Source organism: Lepidochelys kempii, chromosome 9, assembly GCF_965140265.1.
Source record: "Lepidochelys kempii isolate rLepKem1 chromosome 9, rLepKem1.hap2, whole genome shotgun sequence".
NCBI classification, from domain to species: Eukaryota; Metazoa; Chordata; order Testudines; family Cheloniidae; genus Lepidochelys; species Lepidochelys kempii.
In genome coordinates, this window is record NC_133264.1 from 96,758,381 (window position 1) to 96,775,801 (window position 17,421).

General features: G+C 44.3%; 1 long non-coding RNA gene across 1 annotated transcript in view; it reads right to left on the bottom strand.

The window, feature by feature from the left end:
- Positions 1-2,094: 2,094 nt before the first annotated feature.
- LOC140916733 (uncharacterized) overlaps positions 2,095-17,421 on the bottom strand; it is a 30,201-nt gene continuing 14,874 nt past the window's right edge. Inside the window, exons 2-4 of the long non-coding RNA XR_012160629.1 lie at positions 10,757-10,831; positions 8,778-8,849; positions 2,095-2,491 (exon numbers count right to left, since the gene is read on the bottom strand). This is a non-coding gene — a long non-coding RNA (uncharacterized lncRNA). The remainder of the gene's footprint in view (positions 2,492-8,777; positions 8,850-10,756; positions 10,832-17,421) is intronic.

The window sequence follows — 17,421 nt, forward strand, 5'->3', positions numbered from 1 at the left end:
AGTCTGCTGCCAGCAAGATGTATAAAGATAGATGAAGTGGATCAAAACAAGAAATAGACCAGATTTATTTTGTATTCATTTTCTCCTCCCTCCCTCCGTGAAAACAGCAGCCTGCTAAACCCAGTTTTGAGTTCTATCCTTGAGATTTTGAGTTCTACCCTTGAGGGGGCCATTCTGTTTCTCGCAAAGCCACCCCCTTTGTTGATTTTAATTGCCTGTAAGCCAACCCTGTAAGCCATGTCATCAGTCGCTCCTCCCTCCGTCAGGGCAAAGGCAGACAATCGATCCGCGCCTTTTTTCTTTGCAGACGCCATACCACGGCAAGCACGGAGCCCGCTCAAATCACTTTGGCAATTAGGAGCACATTAAGCATTATCCAGCAGTATAGGCAGCACCAGAACCTGGCAAAGCGAAACCAGGCGAGTAGATGATGTCAGCACGGTGACGAGAGTGATGAGGACATGGACACAGACTTCTCTCAAAGCACGGTCCCTGGCAATGTGGACATCATAGTGCTAATGGGGCAGGTTCATGCAGTGGAATGCCAATTCTGGGCTCGGGAAACAAGCACAGATTGGTGGGACCACATAGTGTTGCAGGTCTGGGACGATTCCCAGTGCCTGTGAAACTTTTGCATGCGTAAGGGCACTTTCATGGAACTTTGTGACTTGCTTTCCCCTGCCCTGAGGCACAAGGATACCAAGATGAGAGCAGCCCTCACAGTTGAGAAGCGAATGGCAATAGCACTGTGGAAGCTTGCAACGCCAGACAGCTACCGGTCAGTCGGGAATCAATTTGGAGTGGGCAAATGGACTGTGGGGGCTACTGTGATGCAAGTAGCCAACGCAATCAAGGATCTGCTGATATCAAGGGTAGTGACCCTGGGAAATGTGCAGGTCATAGTAGATGGATTTGCTGCAATGGGATTCCCTAACTGTGGTGGGGCCATATCCCTCTCTTGGCACCGGAGCACCAAGCCAGTGAGTACATAAACCGCAAGGGGTACTTTTCAATAGTGTTGCAAGCACTAGTGGATCACAAGGGACATTTCACAAACATCAACGTAGGATGGCCGGGAAAGGTACATGACGCTCGCATCTTCAGGAACTCTGGTCTGTTTCAAAAGCTGCAGGAAGGGACTTTATTCCCAGACCAGAAAATAACCGTTGGGGATGTTGAAATGCCAAACGTTATCCTTGGGGACCCTACCCCTTAATGCCATGGCTCATGAAGCCGTACACAGGCAGCCTGGTCAGTAGTCAGGAGCTGTTCAACTACAGGCTGAGCAAGTGCAGAATGGTGGTAGAAGGTGCATTTGGATGTCTAAAGGTGCGTTGGCGCAGTTTACTGACTCGCTTAGACCTCAGCGAAACCAATATTCCCACTGTTATTACTAAAAAGAAAAGGAGTACTTGTGGCACCTTAGAGACTAACCAATTTATTTAAGCATAAGCTTTCATGAGCTACAGCTCACTTCATCAGATGCATTCAGTGGAAAATACAGTGAGGAGATTTATATATACACACAACATGTATTTAAAAAGACACATTTTATAGAACAATGGTTACACTCTTTCACGGTAAACCTTGCTGTTGACATTACATACACAGCACATGAGCTTTCATTCCAAGGTCACATTTTGCCTCCCCTCAGTGCGTGGCTAGCCCCTTCCCACCTCCCCATGGCTAACAGCGGGGAACATTTCTGTTCAGCCACAGGCAAACAGCCCAGCAGGAACGGGCACCTCTGAATGTCCCCTTCAGAAAAGCACTCTATTTCAACCAGGTAACCATGAATGATATCACTCTCCTGAGGATAACACAGAGAGATAAAGAACGGATGTTGTTTGAACGCCAGCAAACATACACTGCAATGCTTTATTCTATAATGATTCCCGAGTACGTGCTACTGGCCTGGAGTGGTAAAGTGTCCTACCATAGTGGATGGAATAAGGCTGCCCTCCCCAGAAACCTTTTGCAAAGTTTTTGGGAGTACATCCAGGAAAGCCGCGAAAGCCAGGGCAAATTAATCATTAAACGTGCTTGCTTCTAAACCATGTATAGTATTTTAAAAGGTACACTCACCAGAGGTCCCTTCTCTGCCTGGTGGGTCCGGGAGGCAGCCTTGGGTGGGTTCGGGGGGTACTGGCTCCAGGTCCAGGATGAGAAACAGTTCCTAGCTGTCGGGAAAACCGGTTTCTCTGCTTGCTTGCTGTGAGCTATCTACAACCTCATCATCATCATCTTCCTCGTCCCCAAAACCTGCTTCCATGTGGCCTCCCTCTCCATTGAAGGAGTCAAACAACACGGCTGGGGTAGTGGTGGCTGAACCCCCTAAAGTGGCATACAGCTCATCATAGAAGCGACATGTTTTGGGCTCTGGCCCGGAGTGGCCGTTCACCTCTCTGGTTTTCTGGTAGGCTTGCCTCAGCTCCTTAAGTTTCATGCGGCACTGCTTCGGGTCCCTGTTGTGGCCTCTGTCCTTCATGCCCTGGGGAGATTTTGACAAATGTTTTGGCATTTCGAAAACTGGAACGGTGTTCTGATAGCACAGATTCCTCTCCCCATACAGCAATCAGATCCAGTACCTCCCGTTCGGTCCATGCTGGAGCTCTTTTACGATTCTGGGACTCCATCATGGTCACCTCTGCCGGTGAGCTCTGCATGGTCACCTGCAGCTTGCCACGCTGGCCAAACAGGAAATTGAAATTCAAAAGTTTGCGGGCCTTTTCCTGTCCATCCGGCCAGTGCATCTGAGTTGAGAGTGCTATGCAGAGCAGTCACAATGGAGCACTCTGGGATAGCTCCCAGAGGCCAATACCGTCTAATTGTGTCCACAGTACCCCAAATTTGACCCTGCAAGGCCGATTTCAGCACTAAACCCCTTGTCAGGGGTGGAGTAAGGAAATCAATTTTAAGAGCCCTTTAAGTCGAAAAAAAGGGCTTCATTGTGTGGACAGGTACAGGGTTAAATCGATTTAACGCTGCTAAATTCGACTTCAACTACTAGTGTAGATCAGGGCTAAGACCCTCTTCTGCAAGGTAATTGCTTATTATGCCCTAATTCAGCAAGGTACTTGCTTTATGGAAGGAGGCACCCGCATTGAAGGCAATGGAGTTGATTCAGGTGCTTAAAGTTAGGCACCTGCTTAAGTACCTTGCAGAACTGGGATCACACGCAGTAAGAACCAGGTCAATTTTATCTGTGTCTATTGCATCTAAGTTAGTTATATGCTGCTGCCCCTTAATGTTCTAGAACAGTGTTTCTCAACTTGTGGTCCGTGGACCCCTGGGGTCTATGAAAGACTCAGACTGAAAATTGACTGCACAGAACTCACTATTTATACTGACAGTAAATTTCTATTTGATATTTTTTTAGGAGTCCGCAAATGAAAAAAGGTTGAGAATCACTCTTCTAAAAGGCTCTACAGGAACTTTGAACAGCAAAGGGAAAATATACCCAAGGTTGGAATAGCCTGTCTGCTATAAGAGTCCCCATGTTGTCCTTGAAAATCCCAGCACAGGGAACATGCCATTGGTGGGCCTGACAGGGGGTGGGCAAGTAATGAATGGTTCTGTGGGATTTTGAACTACACTACAGCCCAGATAGTCAACTAAGAACAGGTGAGTGCACCAGCCCACAGAACAACCCAGACTCTGGAAAGCACAGAGGTGATACACAGCTTCCATCACTCATCTGATAACTTTTCAAACAAGCACCTTTGTGCTTTCTCCCATGCTACTGTCACAGTTGGAAGGCGCTCCTCAGAAATAACCTCAAGGCTAGCTCAGGATAGGATTAAAATTCAAAATGATCTGGACAAACTGGAGAAACGATCTGAAGTAAATAGGATGAAATTCAATAAGGACAAATGCAAAGTGCTCCAGTTAGGAAGGCACAATCAGTTGCACACATACAAAACGGGAAATGACTGCTTAGGAAGGAGCACTGCAGAAAGGGATCTGGGGGTCAGAGTGGACAACAAGCTAAATAAACAGTAAACAGTGTAACGCTGTTGCAAAAAAAGCGAACATCCTTCTGGGATGTATTAGCAGGAGTGTTGTAAGCAAGACATGAGAAGAAATTCTTCCACTCTACTCTGCGCTGATTAGGCCTCAACTGGAGATTGTGTCCAGTTCTGAGGGCCACATTTCAGGAAGGATGTGGACAAATGGGAGAGAGTCCAGAGAAGAGCGACAAAAATTATTAAAGGTCTAGAAAACATGAGGGAAGATTGAAAAAACTGGGTTTGTTTAGTCTGAAAAAGAGAAGACTGAGGGGGGACATAACAGTTTTCAAATATGTAAAAGATTGTTACAAGCAGGAGGAAGAAAAATTGTTTTTCTTAACCTCTGAGGATAGGACAAGAAGCAATCGGCTTAAATTGCAGCAAGGGAGGTTTAGGTTGGACATTAGGAAAAACTTCCTAACTGTCAGGGTGGTTAAACACTGGAATAAATTGCTTAGGGAGTTTGTGGAATCTCCATCATTGGAGAATTTTAAGAGCAGGTTAGATAAACACCTGTCAGGGATGGTCTAGATGTTATTTAGTCCTGCCACAAGTGCAGGGGACTGGACTAGATGACCTCTCAAGGTCCCTTCCAGTTCTATGATTATTATTCTTCAAATCCCCCCTTAAAAACTCTTCTTTGCTGCAATGCCTACAAAACACTTAACAGAGAGGCCGTGGCTTCTGCACAGTGGCAGCCTAACACACTGACCAATATTGTCTCAGTGTTTCCTTGTGCTCCTCCATCTTTTTGTCTGCATCCATCTGTTGTCTCTTGTCTTATACTTAGATTACAAGGGCTGTAGGGCAAGGACCATCTTTGTGTTCTGTTTGTAGAGCACCTAGCACCATGAGATCCTAGTCCATAACTAAAGGAGTACTTGTGGCACCTTAGAGACTAACAAATTTATTTGAGCATAAGCTTTCGTGAGCTACAGCTCACTTCATTGGATGCGTACTGTGGAAAGTGTAGAAGATCTTTTTATACACACAAAGCATGAAAAAATACCTCCCCACACCCCACTCTCCTGCTGGTAATAGCTTATCTAAAGTGATCACTCTCCTTACAATGTGTATGATAATCAAGTTGTGCCATTTCCAGCACAAATCCAGGTTTTCTCTCTTCCCCCCACCTCTCCCCTCCTCCCCCCCCTCCACAAACCCACTCTCCTGTTGGTAATAGCTTATCTAAAGTGACCACTCTCCTTACAACCCACTTTCACTTTAGATAAGCTATTACCAACAGGAGAGTGGGTTTGTGCGGGGGGGGGGGGGAGGAGGGGAGAGGTGGGGGGGAGAGAGAAAACCTGGATTTGTGCTGGAAATGGCACAACTTGATTATCATACACATTGTAAGGAGAGTGATCACTTTAGATAAGCTATTACCAGCAGGAGAGTGGAGTGGGGGGAGGTATTTTTTCATTCTGTGTGTGTATAAAAAGATCTTCTACACTTTCCACAGTATGCATCCGATGAAGTGAGCTGTAGCTCACGAAAGCTGATGCTCAAATAAATTGGTTAGTCTCTAATGGTGCCACAAATACTCCTTTTCTTTTTGCGAATATAGACTAACACGGCTGTTCCTCTGAAACTAGTCCATAACTAGGGTTCTTGGCACTGTGGACACAAACAATAATAAAGCCATCTCTGTCTCTGTTTGCCATGCCTCCAGGACCCTATGGGCCTGCTGCATTCCTGGCAAGAAGTGAATGGTGTGGGCAAAAGATGATCCTTGGAACTAATGTTTGCGTTTGCACCTGAATTTAAGCAAGAGGGAAGAGCTGTGCTGAGAAGAAGCGTGACAGCTACTAAGATGACTAAACTGTCTGCTTTGACCTCTGTCTCCTTGGAATCTTCTTTCTTGGCTAGGTTCTACCACTTACAATGCCGAGTAATACCGTACTATAGAAGCATTGCCACTGGTTTCAGTGGCGCTACTCATGAAGTAAAGTGCTTCTCAAAGAGAGTAAAGTTGGCCGAATCTGCCTGTCTTTTTCCTGTTACGTTTCTTCTCTAATCAAACAAATGTTTTGCCTCAAAATAGAATAAATCCCATTTCAATCTCATTTAGAAAGGGGTTTTCTTTTCATTTTTTCTTTGAAAAATGTTATTGTGTTTCACACTGCCGCCCGTTCAGTTGAAGGCAAATATAGATTCCAGTTAAGGAAACATACTACAATACCCTTTCTTCCTTGTACTAGTTTGTAAAATGAAAGCAATCTGGTAAGTGTTAAGAGTAAATAAAAATAGAATGATCTTAGGGCCAGAGCAAAGCTGTTAATGAAATGAACTCCTTTACTGATTTTTGTATACAAGTGTGCAGCTCTGCTCTTGGGTTAAAATATTACATTTCCTTTCCTGGGCAAGTGGAGATAAAAGTACTGCTTCTTTCATTTCCTTTGTTATCATATGAGAATGATCTTTTCATTTGCTGAATGATTTTTAAATTGGCTTTGGTACAGCGGTTGCAGGAGGAAGAAAGGTGTGTGCTGTTGTTAAGCAGCCACAGAAAGCAAGATATGAACATTTTCTGCATTTCTAATGCATCACTGGGGAAACTATTTTTCCAGTTTTGGATAACGGTGATAATACCAGAAAAGTAGGACTATTTCAAAGCTTCAGCTGAATACAGTAATTCACCTTATGTACTGACAGCCACACTCTCACATGGGCATCACAATCAGCACTTACATGCCAAAGAAGGGTACCATTTGAGGTGTACAGCACCGCAGGCAGAATTCCATACACTTTCTGCTGTACATTTAACTACTTAAATAGCAACATACTAAACTACAAATTGAAAACTTTCTCAAACAAAATCACTCTTCTTGTGTGTGAAATGGGTTTATTTATTGGTAGAAATCAAAGCAAATCCCTTTTGAAATATTATTGTGCCCCCCTTTTTTTTAAATAGAAACCGACATGACCATTCATGTTATCCATCCATTAAACCTTAGTTAAATGGTATTTCCATATTAAAAATAAAAAAATGACATTGTCCTGTGTCTAATGAAGTTCTATCCTTTGTCTGAGTCAGAAAAATTAAGTTTTACTGATTTTTATTTCCCTCTGTTTATCTACTGGATTCGTTAATAAGTTGTACATTATTTCTAGATTTACATAAATCCTAATAAGAAAATATGAGCTGTGATGATGATTGCTCATGCACTTGTTGTACACATTCTCCATGCTACAAAGAGATATGCAAATATGAATTGTTCCATCTTTGATGAGCTCATTATTTCAAAATTTGACTGATTTTTTTGAATTATTCAGATGTAGAAATGATTCTTATTGATCAGACTTGTTCTTTTATCTTTTCTTGAATCCCAGCTAATAACTAGGGTAGCTCATAATATTAACCCCATAGCTTCCCTACATATTCATGTACAGTGCCAGCTACAAGAGAATATGATATTGGTATTAATCAACCTGTCGTCCATTTTGCTTTTAATGTACTTAACCTCAGTGTGATTTGTTCTTATGTAACTTAGCACCCCTGGGGGAAGAGGGCATTGATGCCAGAAGGTATCAAACCTAGGACCTCTGGATCTAAACTTATGCACATTTCTACCTGGGCTAAAAAAGTGGGTGGGGTCTGTTATCTCAAATGCAGCAGCTAACCAGCCACTAGAGGGGTCAGGAAGCCACCCAGTGTAAGCATCAGTTACACTTGCGTTGAAACTTGTTACTTCCCACTACTATTTACTTAGATAGGACCAGACTGTGATACCTTTCCTTGTGCTAAATAGTACATTGCCCCATAAATAATCCCACTGAAGTAAACGGGACTCCTTGTGGAGAAAAGTGCTATCCATCCCAAGGAAGGATATGAGAAGTCGGCCCAGAGGGTTCAGACACATGACTCTCCAGCACTGAAGGAAGACAGATACACTGTCCCATCTCCTCCTGACGTCAGTGGGTATTGTGCCTATGTATGCAAGGTCAGAGTTGGGCCCCTTTTCTCTAAAAAGTGGCACATTCAGCGGTAACATTGCCACATCCTCTAGCCATGGGTGTACTTTGGAGGGACAAAGGGGCATTGCCCCCCAAACTGCAAGCCTCAGGCAGACACGGAATTTGCCCCCCCCACACACACACGGCCCCATTGGACTGACTGGAGCCGCGCCCCCAAATATAGAAGTCAAACTACACCTATGTCTCCAATGCAGAATATTCCCATTGGAAGTACTGTGCTTAAGAAAAGGAAAGGTTTCAGAGTAACAGCCGTGTTAGTCTGTCTTCGCAAAAAGAAAAGGAGTACTTGTGGCACCTTAGAGACTAACCAATTTATTTGAGAAGTGACATTTTCTAAAAAGTTCTGCACGGTACCAATTACTTGGCGTGGACTGAGTATTTTTACATTCCTATATTGATTATTGCAGCACTTGCTCCCCTGGCCCAGCCAATGTCAATTTTAAAGCTAGTTCTCTTAGTGTATGTGCTAGAATTGTGCCTTTCCCCCAAGGAATTAGAAGCTTAGTAGCCTGTCTGGATCTGGCAGATGTGCAGACTCACAGTTGTCTGCTAAAGTAATTCCATAGATTTCAGATGGAGTTACAATAGCAAAGAATGAGTCAGAGCCTCCAATCTTTTCCTGAAAAACAAAGGAAAAAAAGACAATTGGGATGGGGGGGAGGGGTAAGCCTGGTTATCCCGGGGGGTATTAATTCAAGCTTTTTTGATCTGTGAAAAAGTTATTTCACCTCAAACAAAATGGTCATCTATTTATTCCACAATATTAGAAGCCACATAACGTTACCTTACCTTGGTTTCTTGTTTCTTCCCAAAACACGTATGATCCCAGTGTCATCTTCTCTGATTATCCTTTGGCCACATCTGGGAAGAAATCGAACATAACAATATAGTTTTGGATGTTCCTACTGCAAGATCAGGCTCAACTTTGGACAAGAAGAACATTAATTAAGAATATAGTGAAACCCTCTCTCTCAAGGGCCAAATCTTCCAATCCTTAGTCAAAAATCTCATACCTGGATTTCTCCCCCAAGGTTTTCACAAAAGTTTTCTTTTACTTTTAAAGAGCCTCGGCCAAATTCTGCTCTCATTTCTATCTGTTTAGGTGTGGAATAATTCCATTGACTTCAATGAGGGCACAATTTTGGATCCCACTCTGTTTAGCTGACCAGTTTTTGCTGGTCTCTTGGGTAGTCACTTCAGGGCCAGGTTGAAGCGATCTGGATTAAAGTTTGAACATCTGTTTGTTTTCTAATTCACTGAAATCAACGGGGATTTTGACTCCATAAGGCCTGTAGGAGTTGGCCCTAATCAATTTTATTAATAAACATTTACATCATGGCAACCTCCAAAGGCCCCATTGGAGGCCTAGTGTCACCTCTAGTGATCAATGGCTCCATGTCTAGTTGGCAGCCGGTATCAAGTGGAGTGCCCCAAGGGTCGGTCCTGGGGCCGGTTTTGTTCAATATCTTCATTAATGATCTGGAGGATGGCGTGGATTGCACTCTCAGCAAATTTGCAGATGATACTAAACTGGGAGATACGCTGGAGGGTAGGGATAGGATACAGAGGGACCTAGACAAATTAGAGGATTGGGCCAAAAGAAATCTGATGAGGTTCAACAGGGACACTTAGGATGGAAGAATCCCATGCACCGCTACAGACTAGGGACTGAATGGCTAGGCAGCAGTTCTGCAGAAAAGGACCTAGGGGTTACAGCGGATGAGAAGCTGGATACGAGTCAACAGTGTGCCCTTGTTGCCAAGAAGGCCAACGGCATTTTGGGATGTATAAGTAGGGGCATTGCCAGCAGATCGAGGGACGTGATCATTCCCCTCTATTCGACATTGGTGAGGCCTCATCTGGAGTAGTGTGTTCAGTTTTGGGCCCCACACTACAAAAAGGATGTGGAAAAATTGGAAAGTGTCCAGCGGGGGGCAAGAAAAATGATTAGGGGACTGGAACACATGACGTACGAGGAGAGGCTGAGGGAGCTGGGATTGTTTAGTCTGCAGAAGAGAAGAGTGAGGGGGGATTTGATAACTTCTTTCAACTACCTGAAAGAGGATGGATCTGGACTGTTCAGTGGTGGCAGATCACAGAACAAGGAGCAATGGTCTCAAGTTGCAGTGTGGGAGGTTTAGGTTGGATATTAGGAAAAAAAAATTCACTAGGAGTATGGTGATCCACTGGAAAGGGTTACCTAGGGAGATGGTGGAATCTCCTTCTTGAGAGGTTTTTAAGGCCCAGCATGACAAAGCCCTGGCTAGGATGATTTAGTTGGGGATTGGTCCTGCTTTGAGCAGGGGGTTGGACTAGATGACCTCCTGAGTCCTTTCCAACCCTGATATTCTATTATTCTAAAACAATATCCATATGAACCCAGAGCAAGAGGCTGTCCTGCTCTGGAGAACTCACAGTCTAAAGGACACAGCTAAATTGCTGGGGATGGAGAACAAGACACAAACAAATGAGTCTTTTTGTAAGTTGCACAAGATCTTGTTAGTTACATGTTCTGTTGTTAAGTTGTTTTTAACTGGGGTAGACAAAAAGCAAGTTGAATAGCAGGAATGAAAGAACAAGTAAATGGAGAAGGAAGAGAAAAGAAAGGGTAAAAGAAGTAGTTTCTGCACATCATATGGCTAGCAATGATCAGCAAGGTACCAGTTAAAAAAGAGGGGGAGGACACTGAAACCAAGATAGTCTTTAACTATAGTTCAAAGGATTAGTGTCATTTAAATTTGTCCTGGAAACTTCTGGGGGATATTTACCAAGAGGTGGTCTTCAGCACATCTCACTGGGCACTAGTCCTTTTCTATACTGAGAGCTCTCCCAACATCAGCCAGCTGGAAAACAAAATGTAAACGGGGCTGTATCCAGAAGTCTCCATCTGTGTATGATCATCTCAGGGAGGGCTTCTCAGACATGTTCACAGTGTATGTGAGAACTTAATAGTGAAATTGTCTCATGGACACCTCTTCTTGCATTGACCGTAGCACAGACAGCCCCCCCCCATTCCAAGTGATGGAAACCAACTCCTACTGTTAGCAATTCACATAACATTGCTATGTTAACTACAGCAGTGGCCTATAGGGAAAAGTTACATTAGGATGCTATTTAATGCATCTTTAACCATCTGAATGCAATTGAGCAGCTGGAAACAACAAGAAAAGCCAGCATCATGTGACCAACCAGCTCTCATGGACTACCTGTTCCACAAACCACTGAACTAAGGAGAGCAACTGGCCCACATAGACCAAAGATTTTAACAAAACAAGATCCTAATCCTACTGCCACTGAAGTCATTGTGAGCTTTGCAAATGATTTCAACAGGAACAGGATCAAGATGTAGTTGCAATACTGCATGGGAAGAGATGGGGTGAGGTGCAACAGAGGAGCAGATGTTTTCCTGTCTACAGTATTCCCAGGAATGTCTTTTTTTAAAACCCATCTAAGTGAGGGACTAACTTGGGGCAGGTCTATCTTGCTGGGTGCAGCCATACTGGAGAATCCTTCCAGCCCCAGATTTGTGCTAACTCCCCTAGTTTGCACAGCTGCCTGAGAATCAGCATCTGTGTTTCACCGGAGGAACTGCTTTCTACCATAGGTACAGCTGCAGGAATAACTGATTTTTCGGTTGGGTGGTCGAACCAAAGAATCAAAAATAAATATATGTAGTTTGAGTTGACCTGAAACAAAAGTTTTGCAATATCTCCAGAGAAACAAAAAAGTGGAAAATATTTCTTTCAGCCTGAGACAAAACACATTCCATTTAATTTGTGGTTTAAACTCTTTTAAAATTTTATTTGATAAAAATGGGTAAAATTCCCAAACAAAACATTTTGACTTTTCAGATTTTTTTTAATTTGACCAAAACAATTTGCTGAAACTGACCCAAATTCACAAATTGTTTCACTTGTCCTGAATCTACATTTTTCTGGGGGAAAACAAGTGTCCAGTTCAAATTGCAGAAACTTATCTGGTCTCCCCCACACCCTAGTATCTGAGAACCTTCCAATCTTTAACATTTTTATCCTCATAACCTCCCTGTAAGGTATAACAGTGCTATTAGCCCTATTTTACAGATGGGGAATGGAGGCACAGAAAGGCTAAGTGACTTGCCCAAAGTCACACAGGACATCTGTGGCAGAGCTACAATTTGTAGCTGTATAGCAGAAGGGCATTTTTAAGCTTTTGTGGCAGGCTGACCCTTCTCCTGGCCTTTTTGTTTTGAAGACTCTCCATTTAATTTGCTTTTACACTGTTCAATTCAAGGGATTTCTTTTCCACCTCTGCAATTTCATTTCACTAATAGACTTTTTACAATAGAATCACTGCAGCAAAGATGTTTTATTTTGTTTTTTAGGTCCAAGCTGACTAAGTCACAAACCTGACAGAACTTTTGACTGATGAGACCCGTGAATGTTTTCAATATTATCTGGAATAAACTTTTGCTCCTGACAATAACAGTCTGTCTCGTCATCCATAGAGGCTTCTATAATGCATCCTGCTTAACAATTTACTGTCTGGTCTGCTCCTGGGGCAGACCACTGCCCCTCACTCAGAGCAGATTGTAAAGTTACAATCTAGCCCGCGATGTGCAGGTGCAAATGTGCTACATATACCAAGGTTTGTGCGTTAGAGCAGGTCACAAAGTTTGACATACTGAAAAAAAATAAGATTTTGCTACATTCAGCCCATTTTAAGGTAAAAGTTTGGACCCAGCATGACAACTTGAATGTTAAAGTTCCGCTGCTGAAAAGTGGCTGTTTATCCTGGCACTGCTGACAACAGTTGCAGCTTTCATCAAAATGATCTTAGTCATCTAAACTACACAGTGGCACATGCAAATTCTCACATTGAGAAAAGGGGAAATGATGATTTGGTGTGTACAATAAAAGTTACAGCTCACTTCTGAAAGGGATTCTTTTTCATTTATATTAAGACAGCACCAAGAGCTGAATGTGCGTTTGGACTGTAGGTGAGGAAATTCCAGCTCGTTAGAATGTACTGTTTGTCAGATAATATAGAATATTGCTATGGCTGTATTTTAAGTGAACCTTAAGTTACAAAAACCTTAAGTTACAAAAAGACACAAAAGACAAAGTTATGACTGAGCTTTCAGCTAGGGTAGGGCAAATACTCCTCCCTCTTTTCCGTGGAGGGGGGGGAGAAGGAGGGGTCAGGGAGGCCTTGAAGGTCACTTGAATTTTGACCTGAATTTGCTTCATTTCTTTTGTGTTTGCTTCCACAAATCTATGGTTAAGGATGTACGGTCTGATCATGCAAAGTACTACATGCCCTCAACTTCCAGTGCCTTTTGTGCTCAACATCTCACAGGATCGTGCCCTGAGACAATAGTACATAGGCTCACGTTTCTCCAACAGGGCACACAAACTCAGACACTGTGGTGAGGCTGCATAAGTGCACAGATAGATACATAGGCAGAAGTTCTGTTTAAAAGCTAATCTGGAGCAAGCACCTTCCTGTTCCTGATTTACTCCATCAGTCTGGTCACCTATTGGCAGGAGGAATGTATCAGCCAGAGATGCACTCATTGCACCATTTGAGGGCAGAATAAAGGCGGCTACTGAGCATGCTCCCTCTGTGCCATTCCATTCCGGATGCCTTAGGGGAACGAGCATCCCTTGTGCAGCACATGGTCCCTTTTGCAAAGGGTCTCCCTGAGTTCACAGCAGTTCACAGAGGCAGCTGGGTGTGACGCAGGAGCATACTGGAGGAAGGACTGAAAGATCCACAGTTGCGCGTGCCCTCTATTCCCCCAGCCTGCACTGAGGGCAGTATTAGGTCAGCCATTGGGGCAAAGCAGTTCTGCAGCAGGGGGCGTGGTTGAGGATGCTGTCCCCTCCTCCTCACCTGTCCAGCCCAGTGACTCCAGCTGCTGGGCAATGAGGATTCAGGGTACTTGATGTACAGGTTCCCAAGGTTGAAAATATGACTCACATTAGAGACAGAGAGATCATTAAACATAGGAACATCATTTAACAGGTAGGAGAAGAGAGAACAGTACATCTTGTTCACAGAGCATCACTCTGAAGGTTCTGATACTGATGATTATGTCTTTTGTACTCAGGTCTTACTCTATAGTGAGAGAGAGCACGCATGTGCGCATGTGTTAAGAAAGTGGCTGGTCTGGTAGATTCAGTGGGCCAGATCCGTCCTTCTGGCTGAGCTGTGCTCAATACAGGGCCTTGATAGGGAAGGCAAAGGTGACTCCTCCTCACTTTTATGACTCTTGATCCTGGGACCAGCCAGGAGGTGCTATGACCTCCATCATAAGGCAGAGCACCCACAGGGCTGCTCTAACTTACACTCGGTTGTCTCCTGGCTCCAGGAGTTGTTCTAGCAGCCAGGGATTGCAAGAGCACATTAGCACTCTGATCACACCCTTTTCTCAGCAGCCATTCCTCTTCACCAGCTTTGCAGCCCCTTCCTGCCACTGGAGCAGGGCACGGGGACTGTTGGGTGCCAAAGGAGGAACACATTTTTAACGAAGACTTGAATAAAATTGCCAATCTGGTTGAAAACATGGCATCTGTTAAGTGAGGAATGAAGGGATGATGTGCATCTCCCACGGGCACGTGAGCCCAGGACGTTTCCTACCGAGGCACTAGCCGTGATTTACAAACTGTCAAGGTTCCTTCCCCACTCTGAACTCTAGGGTACAGATGTGGGGACCTGCATGAAAACCTCCTAAGCTTACTTTTACCAGCTTAGGTTAAAACTTCCCCAAGGTGCAAACTATTTTACCCTTTGCGCTTGGACTTTCACTGCCACCACCAAACGTTTTATCCGGGTTTATTTTATTAGGAAAGAGCCCGTTTAGAAACGTTTTTCCCCTCAAAATCCTCCCAACCCTTGCACCCCATTTCCTGGGGAAGGTTTGGTAAAAATCCTCACCAATTTGCATAGGTGAACACAGACCCAAACCCTTGGATCTTAAGAACAATGAAAAAAGCATTCAGTTCTTGAAAAGAAGAATTTTAATAGAAGAAACAGTAAAAAAGAAATCAGCTCTGTAAAATCAGGATGGTAAATACATTACAGGGTAATCAGATTCAAAACATAGAGAATCCCTCTTGGCAAAACCTTAAGTTACAAAAAGACACAAAAACAGAAATATCCATTCTATTCAGCACAGCTTATTTTCTCAGCCATTTAAAGAAATCATAATCGAATGCATATCTAGCTAGATTACTTTTACTAAGTTCTAAGAATCCATTCCTGTTCTGTCCCCGGCAAAAGCATCACACAGACAGACAGAGAGAGCTTTGTTTTTTCCCTTCCCCCAGCTTTTGAAAGAATCTTGTCTCCATATTGGTCATTTTGGTCAGGTGCCAGCAAGGTTATCCTAGCTTCTTAACCCTTTACAGGTGAAAGGATTTTTCCTCTGGCCAGGAGGGATTTTAAAGGCGTTTACCCTCCCCTTTATATTTATGACACAAACGGAGATGGGAAAGATGAGGTTTCATGAATGAGGTTGCTGCTCTGGTGAGCTGTACCTGCCGGGGACGTGCTGAGGCCACTGTTAATTAAAAAACATAGTGCTGAATGAGAGCCCAAGGAACAAATGGCAGCTGATCATCAAGGATCATTCGTCCCATGCCGCCTGTGGATTCAATAGGGTACAACACCTGGTGACGGCCAGCCGCTGCCGCCATTTTTAATTTGATTTGCCTTGCTTTATTTATGTATTTGCTAATGACTCCTGCTTTTGCATTCCTGAGCAATCCCCGCCTTTGTGGGAGTGCAGGGGGGGAACCTAGGAACGCCCGTCACAGGGACCTCCTGCAGCAGAGGCCAGAGTGACATTGCCATGGCAACCGCTCCTGCCGCTGCCAACATTTTAATGTAATTAGATGGGCAATGTCACGGCGGGGTGTGAGGGAACCTGCTTTCTGTGCTTGGTACACTGACATAGTGGCTGCTTCTTTGGCATCCCAGCTCTGTCAGTGCACGTCTGCAAACCCTGGCTGCATCTGTTAGTCCAACGCCACCCCCAGCACCGACAAACGAAAAGGAACATTTAGAAAAGAATGTCTGGAGGCTCCCTGCGCCCCTTATCTGGCTGCTGCCCTGGCTGAATCTTAGCCTGCTCTTGCATTTAGCTTCCTGTCCAGTTCAGCAAACTGGGATTTAACCATAGTAGGTTGTGGGGGCTGCCAGTGCCGCCCAGCCATGCTGCATGTCACAAGGCCTGCCACTGCCAGCCTGACAACAGGAACAAGGACATATATCCCTACAACCCCACGTTCCCTGTCATTTCAGGTCTGAGCGGTCACTTAACGGCATGTTGGAAACAGCTCCCACTAGAAGTGTGTATCACTGAAAACTTCTCATGCCACAGATCCAGTGTCTCTCCAAGTCCCAACACAAACCCGCACCAGCCTACCTCTTCTCTCCCCTCCCCAGGGAGCAGCCAGCTCATAATTGCAGCTCCATCCATAAGGCTCTCCATACAGGGGCAGCTTCTAAATTCCTGCCAGATGGCCAATCTGTCATCAGGGTCCTCCTACCTGCCTTTTTTCCCCTCCTTACTGGTGCCTCTGCCGGGCTCCCCGAAAGAGCACCCACTATTGGTGGCACCCTTGATCTGAGCTTCAAGGGCCTGGGCCTAAATGCACAGTGATGCTTTGCATCAGCCGACCCTAATTTTCCCAACTGAGAAGGAAGCCAAATATCTGTCTAAAGAGTGATAAGACTGATAAGGATTTGAGCTCTCACTTCCAGATGAGCAGCAGTTCAGAGACTTGTCGGTCTAAAGTGCTACAGAGGTGGCATTGGTAGAATGTGCTTTGGATCTTTGGGAGAAGAAATAATGAGAGAGAGAGAGAAAGAGATGGAAAGAGCTGAGCAAATAATTCACTCCCATCGATGAACTAAGCTTCTTTGGCCTTATGGAATGTCCAGGGGCCAACAGCAATTCACTTGCATTTGTTGTGCAGTCTATGTTTTTTAATTGGTCAGCCTGTCACATTTCTGTTCCCTGCTGGGAGAAGCATAACTTATCATTTTATGAAGATCCTGATGATCTGGATCTCTCAAGGAGAGGGAATGGTTTAAGAAGAGCTGCAAGGTTAGTCTTTCTAAAGTTATCCTTCATGAAGAAGTTCAGAACTGTTTCCACTCTGAGCCAGAGGCATCTCTTATGGAAAATCTAGGCTCCTGTAAGATTTACTGACTGGGTTTTGTTTAGTGTCCTATTGTCAAAGTGACACAGTATAATTGCTTGTGTGGTCCTAACTATGAAGGATGTGCCCAGATCTCTGTCTAGCTTGATCTTGACCTCTGTGCCAGGGCTCTGGCAAGGGGGTTTGGAAACCTCTTCCCCATGCTGTGGGAAGCAGTGTCCCATCACATATAAAATAACCCATCCTTTTCATGTGCAGGCTTAAAATTTGTTTTCCACAAGCAA